Source organism: Thermobia domestica, chromosome 2 (genome assembly GCF_964235325.1).
Source record: "Thermobia domestica chromosome 2, izTheDome1.hap1.1, whole genome shotgun sequence".
In the NCBI taxonomy this organism is placed as follows: Eukaryota; Metazoa; Arthropoda; class Insecta; order Zygentoma; family Lepismatidae; genus Thermobia; species Thermobia domestica.
In genome coordinates, this window is record NC_137455.1 from 48,369,376 (window position 1) to 48,384,270 (window position 14,895).

The 14,895-nt window shown below is 34.8% G+C and overlaps 1 protein-coding gene across 5 annotated transcripts in view; it reads left to right on the plus strand.

The window, feature by feature from the left end:
- Positions 1–2,895: 2,895 nt before the first annotated feature.
- Positions 2,896–14,895, plus strand: part of LOC145671767 (uncharacterized) — a 64,233-nt gene continuing 52,233 nt past the window's right edge. For 4 of the 5 annotated variants that reach the window (XM_081740990.1, XM_081740983.1, XM_081740974.1 and 1 more), the window contains exon 1: positions 3,059–3,212. The gene's annotated coding sequence lies outside the window, so the exon portion shown is untranslated. The other variant, XM_081740978.1, reaches the window with a different exon arrangement.

Here is a 14,895-nt window from a genome sequence, read left to right on the forward strand (position 1 = left end):
TCTGTAACATTTTTCACGGGTACACTTCTTTAACGTTTAGCTTTATTCCAATTATCGTTAAACGAAAGTCAATAATTATTAAAGAATTCCAATTAATCGGCCTCAGCCCGGCCCGACCTGAAGAGAAATCAGAGTCGGCCCGGCCTAAAGAAATAACACAGTCGGCACGCCCAAGCCCGGCCCGTGCAGGTCTCTACCTTAGTGAATGGATTATATCCTTACAATTCTGAAATAATTCTACGCCACCCAGGTCATTCGGGTAGAACAAAGCTAAATCAGAGCAACATGCTTTTAGCCTTTCCTCATTCTCATCTCCTGGTTGCTACACAAAGTTTGTAATAGAACACAGGAATCCAAATATGTCGTTCAGATCATGTATCTGAGTAAAACTGTCATACATTTGTTGTCTCATCTCATCTAGAATTTCATAGATAGAGTGCTTCACTTTGGCCTGTACAGTCAGAGGTTCATCCTTTGCTTCTTCTCGGCTGTTGCTTGTAACCCCACAGACTTTACTAGACCTCTGACTGATCTACTGGTCAGAGAGCTCGTGTTTGAAACGTGTGGTTGTGGGTTCAAATTCATTGGATCCGATGGAACGCAGTGGTTCGGAGCTCACTTAATAAAACTGCAGGACCTGTTCTTACACGCTCCCAAGCTTGTTTAGAATGATAATCACAATTGAAAGAATAAATAAACAAACAAACAAACAGGTTTCATTATACGTAAGTACCAGTGCTGTCTGTAATGTCGAAGTCAAGACATTGACATGGACTCCTTACAAAATACCGTTTAGGCTATGTCTACTGTTATTACAAAGCACTGATATTTAGTTTTTTAATTATTGAGTTTACTATATTGCATGTATACAATCACAAAAATGGGTATGCGACACGATTGTGATCAGCTATCTATATGATGGAGTTGCCCAATAGTTTACCCAGCTTATCGAGAAACTATGGAACACACCACACAAATTACGCCCCGTAAAAAATAGTTCCGTTTTATTCCCATCTAAATCACTGGCGTCTCCGGCATGTAAAATTTGGGGGGGGGGATATCAAAGAAAGTGGTTTAAATGGTAACCTAGCCTAACCTGTGTATTATCCACGATTCCATTTCTTACCTTTCTGCTTACCTTCACGGATCCCGTGAGGTATAGCAAGAACTCTGTTATAATCGTTTCACAGCCTGAATATTACCTAGGTATATTCCAAATAAATATAAATATTATTATTTATATGTTATTCTGTCGTCAGTATATAAATTAAATTAGAATAAAATATTGAATATTTTGTACTTCAAAATATTGGGGGGGACGTGTCCCCCTCGTCCTCTCCCGCCAGAGACGCCCATGATCTAAATATAGAAGAAATCAATATAGAAGGATCTAAATATAGAAGGAATCATGTAAATTATTTTTTTTTCCTTTGACTATTTGAATATTTGTTTTCTTATTGAACATTTTCTTCACTCTAAATTAGTGGGCTGAAGTGTAAATTTATACGCCGAGAAGCAAGATCAGAAAAGGGGAAACTAGCTAAGGAAAAGGGTTTTACTCTCTGAAAATTCGACTTGTAAAAGACAAACGAAAAAAGAGAAGGGAAACAAGGAATCAGCGAACTGTAGCGTCTGCACCAAAGAGCTTCTCCTTAGCACCAGAATTCTAGTACCCTGATAAAGCATTATGTACGTTGATCCCTTATTTGTGCCCTTCCCTTGAACTGATAAATAAATAAATAAATAGTGATATTTTGGGAAGCAGGTTAGAAGACGAGGCTCCATTACTTACATCATAAGCCTTTAAAATGTGAACAACACTATATATTTCGATTTTCCTTTTATTAAATTTTAATCCACACTCAGATTTTTCCTTTACATTTCTCTGAGATTATTGAACAAAGTGAAACTTTTATTTTATTCATATTTTATTCCACATAATTTTTCCTTTAAATTTCTTTGTCGCCCCCCCCCCCCAAGATGAAACTTTCATTTTATTTATTTTTAATCTATATTCAGTTTTCTTCTTTAAATTTTTTTGCGGGTCCCCAAAAGAGTGAGGCACTAAGCTATAGCTTCTTTAACTTATAAAGAAATCCGGAACTGATTATTTTATTTTTTAGACTGATATTTCTGTTATTTCATCCTTTATTTGGTGTAATATCGATTGGCAATTAATTTCGTCTGCTTTTAGGGAAGATGTGGATTATAAACCTTGACGGTCCTTGTACGGCTCATGCTAACCCAAGGTTCTTTAGTAATTATTTTTATCTACCGTCCGGGGACCCCCACAATGTGGGGCCCGGGGCAGGCGCACCGCTCGCCCCGCCCATACGCCGCCACTGTCACAGACATTTCTACACCCAGGTTGGTCTATACTTTTTGTTTTATCTCGGTACCAGGAATCACATCCCGACGTTTCGTATATTAATTAAGTTACTTGATATATATTGTATATACTTGATATATACTATTAAGTTACTTGATACGTATTCACCTTTCTATGGGCGCCCTTTTGTTGACTTGTCCACCGCACTCCTTAGTATCCCAGCACGGGCCTGGGTAGATATAGTATAAATTGGCATCACTGAAACCAAGACGTAGAGCGACACAAATTTCAAACGTTTTTTCTGCCCAAGAAAGTTCCAATACTTTTGGACCGTGCGGCCTGAGCCATGCTCCAGATTCTTTTCTTTGTAGGTTTTTAAAGCGAGCAATATCAGATGTATTTTTAGGGGGCAATTCTTTATCAATTGTTGCTGTTAATATAATTTTATCTCAATACAGTGGGAATCTCATTACTGTATATAGCATTCCATATCTCCAATCCCTCCGACAGGTGATGAATTTCCACCTTATCGACGGGAATGTTTAGTATTTTGGAGACAAGTGACTTCACTCCAAAATATGAGGATAGGAAAGTTGGTAGGCTTGAATCTGAGGCTTTTATGGAATACTTTCCGTCGTTTTAAAACCGTTGGAGCAATTTTATGACATTCACTGGCAACATTGTTATTGGGGTTCACCATTCATATTGCGTGACCACAGCAGGTGGGTGTGCAGGTGATAGATTAGTTGTATTTGTTTGGTATTTAATATGTAGACATACATTTCTATCAGATGCGTAAATGGACTTAATAGCTCTGATTTGTACGATATTATTTAGTGTAAATTTGACAGAAGGTGTAAATTGCATGTTAAGCTGGGAAAAGGTAAGAGGAAAGTGGCCTATGTGCGTTGATACCAAAATTATCAATCATTAATTTATAGGGGATAATATTACCTGTTAAGTTTATTTAATGGTGTGGTGTGTATTGTTGTGGAATAGTAGTAATTTCATTTGTCTTTACATTTGGAAGAAGTCGCATATTCGAAGTAGCTGAAAGTCGTAATTGCTGAAGGTTAAATTTAGGACATAATGGAATTCACCTTGTAAATAAATTTACAGCTAGCTGATGCCTACGTTGATGTTATTCATGAAAATATCATTTCATTTCCTTTTCGTGTGTAATTACTGCAGTTCACGTTAATATAAGTGGACATTGTTACGTATATGAAGAAATAATAAGCTTAATATAACTTTAGGGTAACTCTGGAAATGATTTTTGTAATTTTATTTTATGTGAAGGTTATGGGAAGTTACAGTAGTTTAAGTGTTACTACAGATGTGGAATGTTTGCTATTTAGATTCTCCCCCAGATCACTTTTTAGTGACTGGCTCACTTAGTAGTAATTTCAATTCGTTGTTAGTAATTGTGATTACTAAAATACGTGGAAGTATGGTATGAAAATAATAATTCATAAAGCACGAACCAATTTGTACTAGGTGGCTACTAAAAAGCACGAGTGCTATCTAATCGAGTGAGTGTAGGAGCGTAGCAGGAGGTCCCGAGCGTAGGCGAGTGATTGCGTTGCAGGGAGCAGGCGCGTCAGCAATGGTGGGTATAAGCATAAATGAGGTCGTTTACAACTGCTCAGTATGACTCACAGTATCTGCTTCGGAGTCGTCAATGCATTGAGGGGAGATACTAAATACCATCCCAGATGTGGTTACCAGGCACTAGCCAAGGGGGGGGGGGGTTCGGACCCCCCCCCCTTCAAGACCAGAAATGAAAAAAATTAAGGAAGGATTAAACGAAATGAAATGAGAAAAAGAAAGATCAGCGTTAAAAATAAACTACAGGAAGCTTTTGATTGCTCTTTCTTATGAGGAAATTTGTATTACTTGCAATACATGCTTGCGAGGTGAGCGAGATATCCTGGAAGAGTCAGAGAATTTGAAATTTCTTAAAAAGTTACGGAATTCTTAGAATTTCTGCTAGTAGTCAGGGAGATTTCAAGCTTCCGAAAGCATAGCACCGCTGTGTAACAGCGTGGACACTTTTTATCGTAATTTTTTGTCACCGCATCCTTGCAATATTAAACATGTTATTTCAAAAACAATTATCTACTGCTCCTTTAACCTGTCGTTTGAAACAGACAGTAGTTGACGGAATAATAAAGACAAAAATATATGTGGAAATAAAGTTCTGTTAACATTTGATTCAACAAAAAAAGGAACGCAGATATTACAAAATATTTTATAAGACATTATTGAGTATGCACTTTTTATAATAGTGAATATGTACTTTTTATAATGGGTGAGGTCATAATGAGAGGAAAACTGTTATATTTGAATAAACAGAGGAAGGATGTAAATATTGTATAATCTTTGATTTTTTTTTTTTTTTTTTTTTTTTAATTTTACTCGAGATTTCTTCATAATTTATTAAAATACTCACCAACATATCCTCACAAACCAGTATATGTTGATAGTAAGGTAGTTTAGATTGATCGAGCTCCTGGGCCTTCAGAATTTCATTTCACGCCCTCCCCCCCCCCCCCCCCCCTTCCCGTTACGAAATCCTGGTTAAACGAACCAATATATGTTCAAGTAAAATTGTTTAGAATGATCGAGCCCCTGGTGTGATGACCACAGTATTTCATGTCACGCCCCCCCCCCCCCCCCCTTCCCCTTCACGAAATCCTGGCTACGTGCCTGTGGGTACTATCCTATTTTACGGAGACACATACTTATGAAATGTTAATCTTTCAGCACGAAATGCATTCTTACTGAATTAGGAAGTGTTTCGTAAGGAAGGAGTTGCATTACTTGGTGCAGAACGACTTTATGAAGGCTAATTATAAGGCATAAACGAAGTTTTACTAAGCGGCTACTAAAAGCGCAAATTCTATTTAACCGAACAAGGGCATGAGCACACCATCGCAGTGTTGCGTCTGTAGAGGGGTCATTCCACGTCAGTTAGCCAAGGCTATTGACCCACTGTCTCAGATTTGAATGAAGTTTGGTAGCGTTATAAAACTTTATGCTGATTGCAAATGTGTAAATTTTATTCCAGTAGCATCAGTGCTTCAGAAGTTATTGCATTTCAAAAATGAGAAGAAAATCCATTTTTAACAGTCGCCACACGATATTTCCCCGTTTTGGAAGAACACTATGACAGTCATATTTCGGTTCCTATTAATGCCAGAAACATGATTCTTTCTTTATTCAGATTGTCTTTAAGTTGTAAACTTGAAACCTTTATTTCTCAAAATCCCCATCATGGATTTCAATGAATTTGTTTTTGTTTGAAACTTTATTACATGTAGTTTCACATATACAAAAATCGTGATGGGCCATCCAAGCACTGAGGAGATATCCCAGTCAGTGTTGCCAACTGATTGCGAAATGAACATTTTCCAATAACTTCCATACAATTTAACATATCCACCCCAAAATTGGTATAAGTACTCTGGAAACACGTCTGTGAGCATTACAACTCCTCCCAAGCAACCCAGTTGTCAGGGTTTCCTATCACAGCGTTAGACGTATCTGTGCCCACACTTTGCATTATTGCGTGCGACATTACAAATATACGAAATAGTGTGGACCAAATGCCCCCAATTACTGAACTACCAATTTCGTATATTCACACTGCTGTCATTTCCAAACAATAGCGAAATTCGTCTTTTTCTTTGAAAAATTTCCATGACACTAGAAAAAAAAAAAAAACTACATGGTTCAACGCTTTAAATCTTTCCGAAAGTCAGAGTTAGTGAATGTATTTAAAAATCTTCCAAATATAACTATTCAACACAAATGTCCGTGCATTCTTTCATATGATATGGAACATGACGTACCAACAGTCTTTCAAACACAGAAACTGTCAATGTTGGATTTAAAACAAAATTTTCCTCGCGTAACAAAAGTAGAATATTACACTGATGGGTGTGGAGCCCAATATAAAAACTGCAAAGCATTCTTTCTTAAATCTTTACTCCCACGCAAGTGATTTCCATGGTATGTGGCAAAATGGACTTTTTTTTGCTACCAGCCTTGGAAAGTTCGCATGCGATTGAATTGGTGATTTTAACCGTGTAATGCGCCGCTATTCTAGATTTGCACCATGGCGCATTACATGATATGTAAATTGGCAATAAGGATTTTGGTTCGCATCTAAAGATATAAACTTTTTAAAATATATAAACTTTTTCGAATCGATAAATAATAATAAGTAGAAAAATGGTGTTATAATGGATATACGTAATAGTGAGTTTTGAAAATAAAAATAATATGCAGCGATAAAAAAAACAGATTCGGGGAGACTTTCTCTCTCTCAATATCAATCATCATGTAAACAATGAGGTAAACAATAGTACAAAATTTAAAAACAAATTATTCTAAATTTTAAGTATAAATAAAATTCAGTGGCCATTTCGTAATTCTTATACATAGATTTCATGACAAGTGCTAACCTATGGATATATACTGTATGTATAATGATTGATAATCTAAGTTAAACTATGAACATGGAACATCAATTAACAATTTATTTTGGGAATGATCTCCAATTGAATAATGTAGGTATATATATGCATCTCTTGTTTATGGTCGGAATATAAATATGTCAAGGTGGAAGCTATGGATCTGAAAGAAAGAAATATATATATATATATATATATATATATATATATATATATATATATATATATATATATATATATATATATATATTAGATTAATCAACGAATGAGAAGAGAAATATATAAACATAATGGTAATAATAATAATATAGATATAAAGTAAAATAAGTAAGAATGAATATGAATGAATAAATAAATAAAATACAGTAAAATATATAAATATTATAAAGAAGAAAGAGAGAAATGAAATAATATACTTACCACCTCATATTGCATTAGATCCGATGGGAAGAGATGTAGATCGTGGTATACCTAAATAAAGAAGAGAGATTCATTAATATATACATATGTCAACATTTTCAGTAATCTATGTATTCATCGTCTATAATAATATGCTGAATGTAATAATTTGGAAACAGGCAATAAATAAGGAAAATTGTACTTACCTGGTATGTGTACTTAATCTAAATGTTACTTAGTTTACATATGTCAAATTTAATTCGTAGATTTCATTTTCTGTCTAGTCCTGCATAATATATTACTCTGTTCAAATTTTACTTCTCCAAGAAATAGTTCTTCTCATCACTTTAACCGTTAGGAATTTCCCGCAAGTGGGATGGCGACCGTTGCCATGGGTCAAACTTCAGCTCAGTTCATGCTGGGAAACGTTCAACGTGTCCATTGTAGAACCGAGCACACAAGTAGAATAACTGAACCAAATTGTAAAAACTATAAAATCTAACAACTGTGTTGTGTGTTGTTGTAATGCAAAGAAACTGGATCCAACGTAACATCACTAGACGTCTATTTGTAAAATGCATACGACAACAGAACAGTTTCAGAAAGGTTTGTATAATAACATCTATATATAAGTTACCATACTGTTTAGTCCGGTACGACAAAGGGCAGTACAACCGGGTTGTGACAAAAACAAGCCTTCAGAGACCATTGCCTAATCCAATAAATACATGTGCCTTTATGTTTCATTTCTGTGAAGAAAACATCATTAGCACACTGTTTTTCTTGTGTATAAAGAAGAAATGGCTGTTGTTCGTGCCACACTTCAACAATGATTTCTGAGAGCAGAAACTATTCCCGGAACACGTGCAATGCATTGTTTTGAAAAAAAAAAAAAAGTCCATTAAGATTGGAGCGAGGCGTACATGTTTGGATGAAGATTTTAGTTAGTGAATAGTGATGAAGGTGATGCATCAATAAATTTCCTACTTCCCCATGGTCCATCTCCCTAATTTTATTGGACAGAAAATGATTCCTGTTGTGTTCCGTTTACTCACATCTTACGTAAAGTGAATATAACTGGCAGAACATATCAGTTATCTCCAAAGTCTCTAAAAGTAGGTACTTCAGTGTGGGAAACGTTTATAAAAAGCACCTTATGTTAATATCTAATTACAGCAAAACCGAATATTTATTTTATGTGCCATAACATGTTGGCCTATAATATTATCAAGCTTTATTATATTTGCTTCTTTGGTACTTATTCTGATTAACATTTAAAAATGCTAATGCCCATTTAGTGTTCAGATTTTTTTTTTCTTTTTCTTTTCTTACCTACAAATTTTCGAAACTCTGTTTGTCCTCCGTGCTTGGATGTCCCATCACAATTTCTGTATAGTGAAAATAGATGTAATAAGGTTACTGCAAAATGTGACACAGATACATCTAACGCTGTGATAGGCAACCCTGACAAGTGAGTGGCTTGGAAGGAGTGGTAATGCTCACAGACGTGTTTCTAGGATACCGCTGAGTACTTATACCAATTTTGGGGTTGATATGTTAAATCATATGGAAGTTATTGAAAAATGTTCATTTCGCAATCAGTTGGCAACACTGACTGGGATATCTCCTCAGTGCTTAGATGGCTCATCATAATTTTTGTATATGTGAAACTAGATGTAATAAAGTTTCAAACAAAAACAAATTCATTGAAATCCATGATGGGGATTTTGAGAAATAAAGATTTCAAGTTTACAAAATGGCGTTCTAGTTTTTTCAAAATGTTACCTTTCAAATGACTTTATAAATTTTCTATCAGCTTTAAGGAAAGTTTTCATGTTTTTAATGGGAGACAACTTAAAGGCAATCTGAATAAAGAAAGAATCATGTTTCTGGCATTAATAGGAACCGAAATATGATTTTTTTTAAGTGTTTTTACAAAACGGGGAAATATCGTGTGGCGACTGTTAAAAATGGATTTTCTTCTCATTTTTGAAATACGATAACTTCTGAAGCAATGGTGCTATTGCAATAAAATTTACACACTTGTAGTCAGCATAAAAAGGTTTATTAGTCAGCATAAAAAGGTTTATAACACTACCAAATTTCATTCAAATCTGATATAGTGGATTAAATTTCCCCAAAATTTTTGTTGAATTGACGTGGAATGACCCAGATAGCAACTTGTCAGCGTAAACTAGGATAGCGGAAAAATATTTCGTTTGGCATGAAATTACATGATTTGAGTGTGGCACATCTCCCCAGCACTTATGTGATCACTTCATACACTGTCTTATATGTAACATTTGGCGCTTCATGTCTTCCGTGTGGAGTATTACGTGGTAAAGAAAATGCACTTATTTTTGCTTTAATTTTGTCTGATGTTTACATAGCACATCACTGAGTTCCACCATTCCCTTACACTATTTTTGGACACCATCATCATTGCCAGTACGTTGCTTCAGACCTCTGACTGGAAGGAATTGGACAGCTTTTTGGGGTTTCCGTGCTTAATACGATCTTACGAGATTACAAGCGTATGCTGTAGTACGTATACTTGCGTTTTACGCATGTTACAGCTAAGATATGGATGCGGATTATTTATATGCGTCACTTTCAAAATCATTATTCATATTTCTTCTGTAAATTTTACAGAAATGTACTCCTCTAAGATGAAATAGCACCCATATGTGATTTGTTTTTCGAGATAAATCGCTGTCGTATTGGGTCGCATTTTCTTCGCCACTTTAGTAACGGAAAACGCTTCCAACAGAGTTTGATATTGCTTGGCTTCCACCTCAATTGATGTGTCGAGACTTTGCAAGGATCATGGATAATAATTTTCACGATGCATCAAATCAATTCAGATAATAAATAGAGCTACATTAAGTTAACAACCATCTTGGCGAATTCAAGGAAGGATCATTTTATAATGTATTATTCTGTCAAAAAAATAACGTACCTCGTAAATAGATTAAGAGCATTAAATAATTGAAATAGTAAACACTATAAAAAATAAAACAAGAAATACAAAATTGAAAATACAGTGTGTCCGTAAACTTGCGCATCTCGAAGTTTGCTTGCGTATATCTTTTGAAGCAAGAGCGATAAAGGCCTGAGATTTCAAACAAATGTGAGCATGTTCTATGTAATTTTCGAGATCATGACCGATGTTGGAATATGTAACATTTTTGTGTAGTAACGAAAGAAAGTATCGAAAGTATAAAATAATGTACAAAATGAAGGAAATCAATATTCAGTTGCAGAAAACTGATTTCCTTCGGGTGAAGCACTGTGTATCAGGGTTGGTAAAAACCATGGTTTTTATTGAAAAAGAACAAAAACTTTTTTTTTTTTTTTTAATTTAAACCAGGCTTTTTTTGTTTTAAATAATTTGCTCTATGTATTTACATCACATATGGATAGAAATAAGTTCGTTTCGAATTGGTGTTATTATGGAAGGGTTACATAAGCTTAAAGCGGAATAAAAACCGCTTCTCGGCTTACATAAGAGAGAAATTGTCCTCCATTTGAATTTGAAACCGTGACTACTATCCATTTCATAAAGATAGGCCCCTGATTTGGCGGTGCTGCCGTGACGTCCAGTCAAAACTTATATTACATTGTCGTACCTCGTTGGAATTGTTGGAATGTTGTCTTTTCAATACTTAAGACATAAAAATTTTCCTTGTACTGTGTAGTGAGAAAAAAATAGAAATTAATGAAAAACTGCGTATTTTTTCGTACTTTTTTGGTAAATCAATATTTATAGGACTATATCTCGGAAATGAGATAACATGAAATAATTTCCTGTGCACGATATGTAGATGCATATATTACCTGTAAGTTATGAAAATTTCATTACTCAACACGTGGTAATTTTCTTGTTATTCAGTAAAAAGTGAGACATCATTATCTCTGAATTGCTGCGGTGTATTAACAATCTGAAAAAACTTTTAGAAAGGTCTTAAAGTAGCTTTTTCAACCTAACTGTTTTGACATGTTTTAAAAGATAAACAATCACAAATATGACATTATGATTTTCTCAGCTTTGCGCCCTTTGCTATAACAGTTTATACGGAGTGCTACGTTGCCACATTTTCCTGGTGCGTATACACTCTCAGACGAACGGGTGTTTAAACTTGTCATGCACACTGTCCGGCACTTTTTAGAGATATTTTTAAAATTTTATGTCTCCACAGATTTTGAACCAATTTCTTAGAAATTAACAGGATATACAGTAAATGTGCCAAGTGTTCAAAATTAGAACAGCGAACTCTTATTTTGTTTGGATTTGCATGTGATGGTCCTCGAAAATGTGTTGCTTTTTGTCAGTTTTTCACTTACTGCACGCAGTACAATACACTTGCACAGAAACAAATACAATCACAAACTTTATTATACGATACAACCTTAGTTGATATGTAATATTGAGTTTACACTTCACAGAAAATCTGCTTTCAGATCTAGGAGTCCCAGTACTTCTCTTTAGTGTTGTACATTTCGAAGCACTTTCCCACGCAAAGTCCAACTTTATATATCAGGCAATAAACCAGGGATGCAAATAAGCAACAAAAGTTTACTCGCCCAAGAAAAAAGTTACCAGCCCACATCACATAATAAAAATAATTTACTTAATTTCCATATGATATTAAATACTCGCCCGCACCGATGAACCACACGCCGCGGGCGAGTGGTTATTTGCATCCCTGCAATAAACGCTAATATTTATTAAAAACTTCCTTTCACCTTGCGGATGCTACGTACTTGTAGTTTGGATTCCACGTTTATCAGTAGGTCCACGTCTCATATAGCCTCACTGCTGAACAGGACGTTCAACTCAAAATCATTTTTTTTTTTTAACTAAAACTTCATCGGTAAAAACAGCTGAAACATTTTATATGCGAAATACTCTGTAGATAGCCCGGCATTTTGATCAATTTCCGGGACACCACTAAACAGGGGTTTTGCGTTTACTTGAATTTTATCGGTCCAAGCTACATCAGAATCTGTCTTTGAATAGGAACGACACGTTTTTTTCTCTTTCCTGGCGCAGCCTCAGGTTCACTTGAAACAGTCACTACCTTGTTCACTCCCGAATACGCCACTGAGCACAGAATAATCAATGTCATTACTATTCATTACTAACTCATAACCGTCTGAGTCGGAGTCATTCATCAGTTCTGCAATTTCATTATCGCTAAAAATTTTGCCTCTTCTTTTTGTAATACCACCGCTCGTAAAGGAGAATACATATATTATATATATATATATATATATATATATATATATATATATATATATATATATATATATATATATGCGTATGTAAGTTTTTGACGCCTACGAACCGAAGGAAAGTGTTGAAGACGTAATCAGTGCGACGTGATTAGACGCAAATACAGCCCTCGTCAGCTACTCATTGCATTGTTTTCTTTCGTTGAAAGAAAACAAAGGACCCATTCTGTGTTATTGTACATTCGGCAGGGGAATTGATCGCAAAACTTGGGTGAACACGTGATTGCCAAGGCTACATTTCTTTTTAACCTTTAACATGTTATTATAAAGTATACTGATAGATCTTGAGCTAGAAATAGAACCATTGTTAATAAGTGTTCAGGAAGATAGCATGGGCAGCGATGAGTCAACAAACCCATTGCGAAAGTAAATGAAGTAAATAGATTAAGAGATGAGTTTTTGGATATTTTACTTCAACGTTTTATTTTGATTACATTGAAATGTGTAATGCATTATTATTATTTTTATGATGTTGTGAAAGGTTATAGTAAATACTTTTTCCTATTTCATTCTTTATGAAGTAGGCTTCGCGCTACAGGCTTCCTGAACTGTACGACAGCGGTGCCGCACTTCACTTACTGTATGCTGTATCTTCATATAAGCGCGGGGAATTTAAAGATTGGGCTGCAACATGGCTCACCGCTTAACGCAGAGAATATGTTGAAGTAAAAAAAAAAAAAAAAAAAATAATAAATAAATAAATAAATAAATACTCTACCAACTGAACCTTTTTTTGTTAATAGTTTCAAATATTTGGAACACTAGACTTCTAAATTTTCGAACAGTGTTTTGCACGTTTCTCTCCCTACCATGGTAAAGGAGATCAGAGCGTCGTACATTTGTTTTAATTACACAAAAAGTATCAAGTGATGAAAATTGAATTTTTCACAACTTACAGTTAATGGATGCATCTACATATTGTACACAGGAAATTATTACACGTGATCTCTTTTCTGAGATATAGTCCTATAAACATTGATCTACCAAAAAAGTACGAAAAAATACGCACTTTTTCATTAATTTTTATTTTTTTCTCACTACATAGTACAAAGAAAATTTTTGTCTTAAGTATTGAAAAGGCAACATTCCAGCAATTCCAACGAGGTACGACAATGCAATATAAGTTTTGACTGAACGTCATGGCAGCACCACGAAGTCAGGGGCCTATCTTTATGAAATGGATAGTAATTAGCCACAAATGCGATACGTCTGCCGAATCACTCACGAAGGACTCCTAATAAAAAAAAATATATATATATATAAAAAAACGTTGTACTGGTCTTTACATACTTGTTAATATAATTGTCAAGAATCATTTCAGAAGGACAAAAAGATAAAAAGTTGCACAAGTGAAACCTTTATACAGAATTACATATGGACAATTTCAAAGTAGTGCAGAGTACAAAAAACTAATTTAGTCCAAGTTAAAGAAATGCACAATTTAATTTGCATATCAGTAAGAAAAGTGAATAAAGATACGAATTATTTGAGTCCACTTTGGCTCTGACGTATTTATACATAAAGAGATACCAAAGATAGTTCTGATTTCAATAAATCCCTCTCGTGAGGTTTCTATTACCCCACCACCACCAAAAAAGTACGCCATTTCGATGTATTTTATCGACAGTAAACATTATTAAAACAAAATAATATTTAGAATTTTTCTTTGAATGATTGCAATTGCATAGCAATAATAACAAACTAAACAAAATCACAAAAGAAACATGCATCAACGTTTATCAATTGCTGCGAAAATGTGACAAAATTGATGCAGTGTTGCCATGTAAAAATGACATTTAATGAGTCCGTAATTTTTTTTTTTTTTTTTTTTTTTTTGAGAGAGAGAAATGCGGCCCCTGCAAACACTGCTGTAAAATTACCGCAACAGGTGTATTTTATGTTAATTAATGATAAGCAATGAGAATTTGCACATCTTTATAGAAAGAAAAGGGCGCCTTACAGCAAATGTTTGGGGAATTTTTTGATGATCACATCGTCTCCAAAAATTTGTGGCCCTCCGGTTCTTCGAACTTAAGATCACCTGATGACTTTTTCTTATCGGGTTACCTGAAAAATGTGGTGTACAAGAATAACTCGAGGACTATTGAGGAAATGAAGATGAGCATTGAAACAGAAATACAATCAATCACCAAGAACACTTTTAACACGGTGAAGCGTGTAAATTTGTGTCTACAAGAACGCGGCAGCCACTTCGAGCATCTGTTGTAAAGTGCCCTTGTCTTTTCATGAGGATTCCAGGGTTGCCAGCTGTAGATAAGTATTTTTTTTATCACAAATTTTTGCATAGAAACTTAGGTTATCAATTATCCGCAAATGGTCATTGGTTATCCGCAAATTAACCTAAAACACATCTGTTACAGTAATTTTACGACA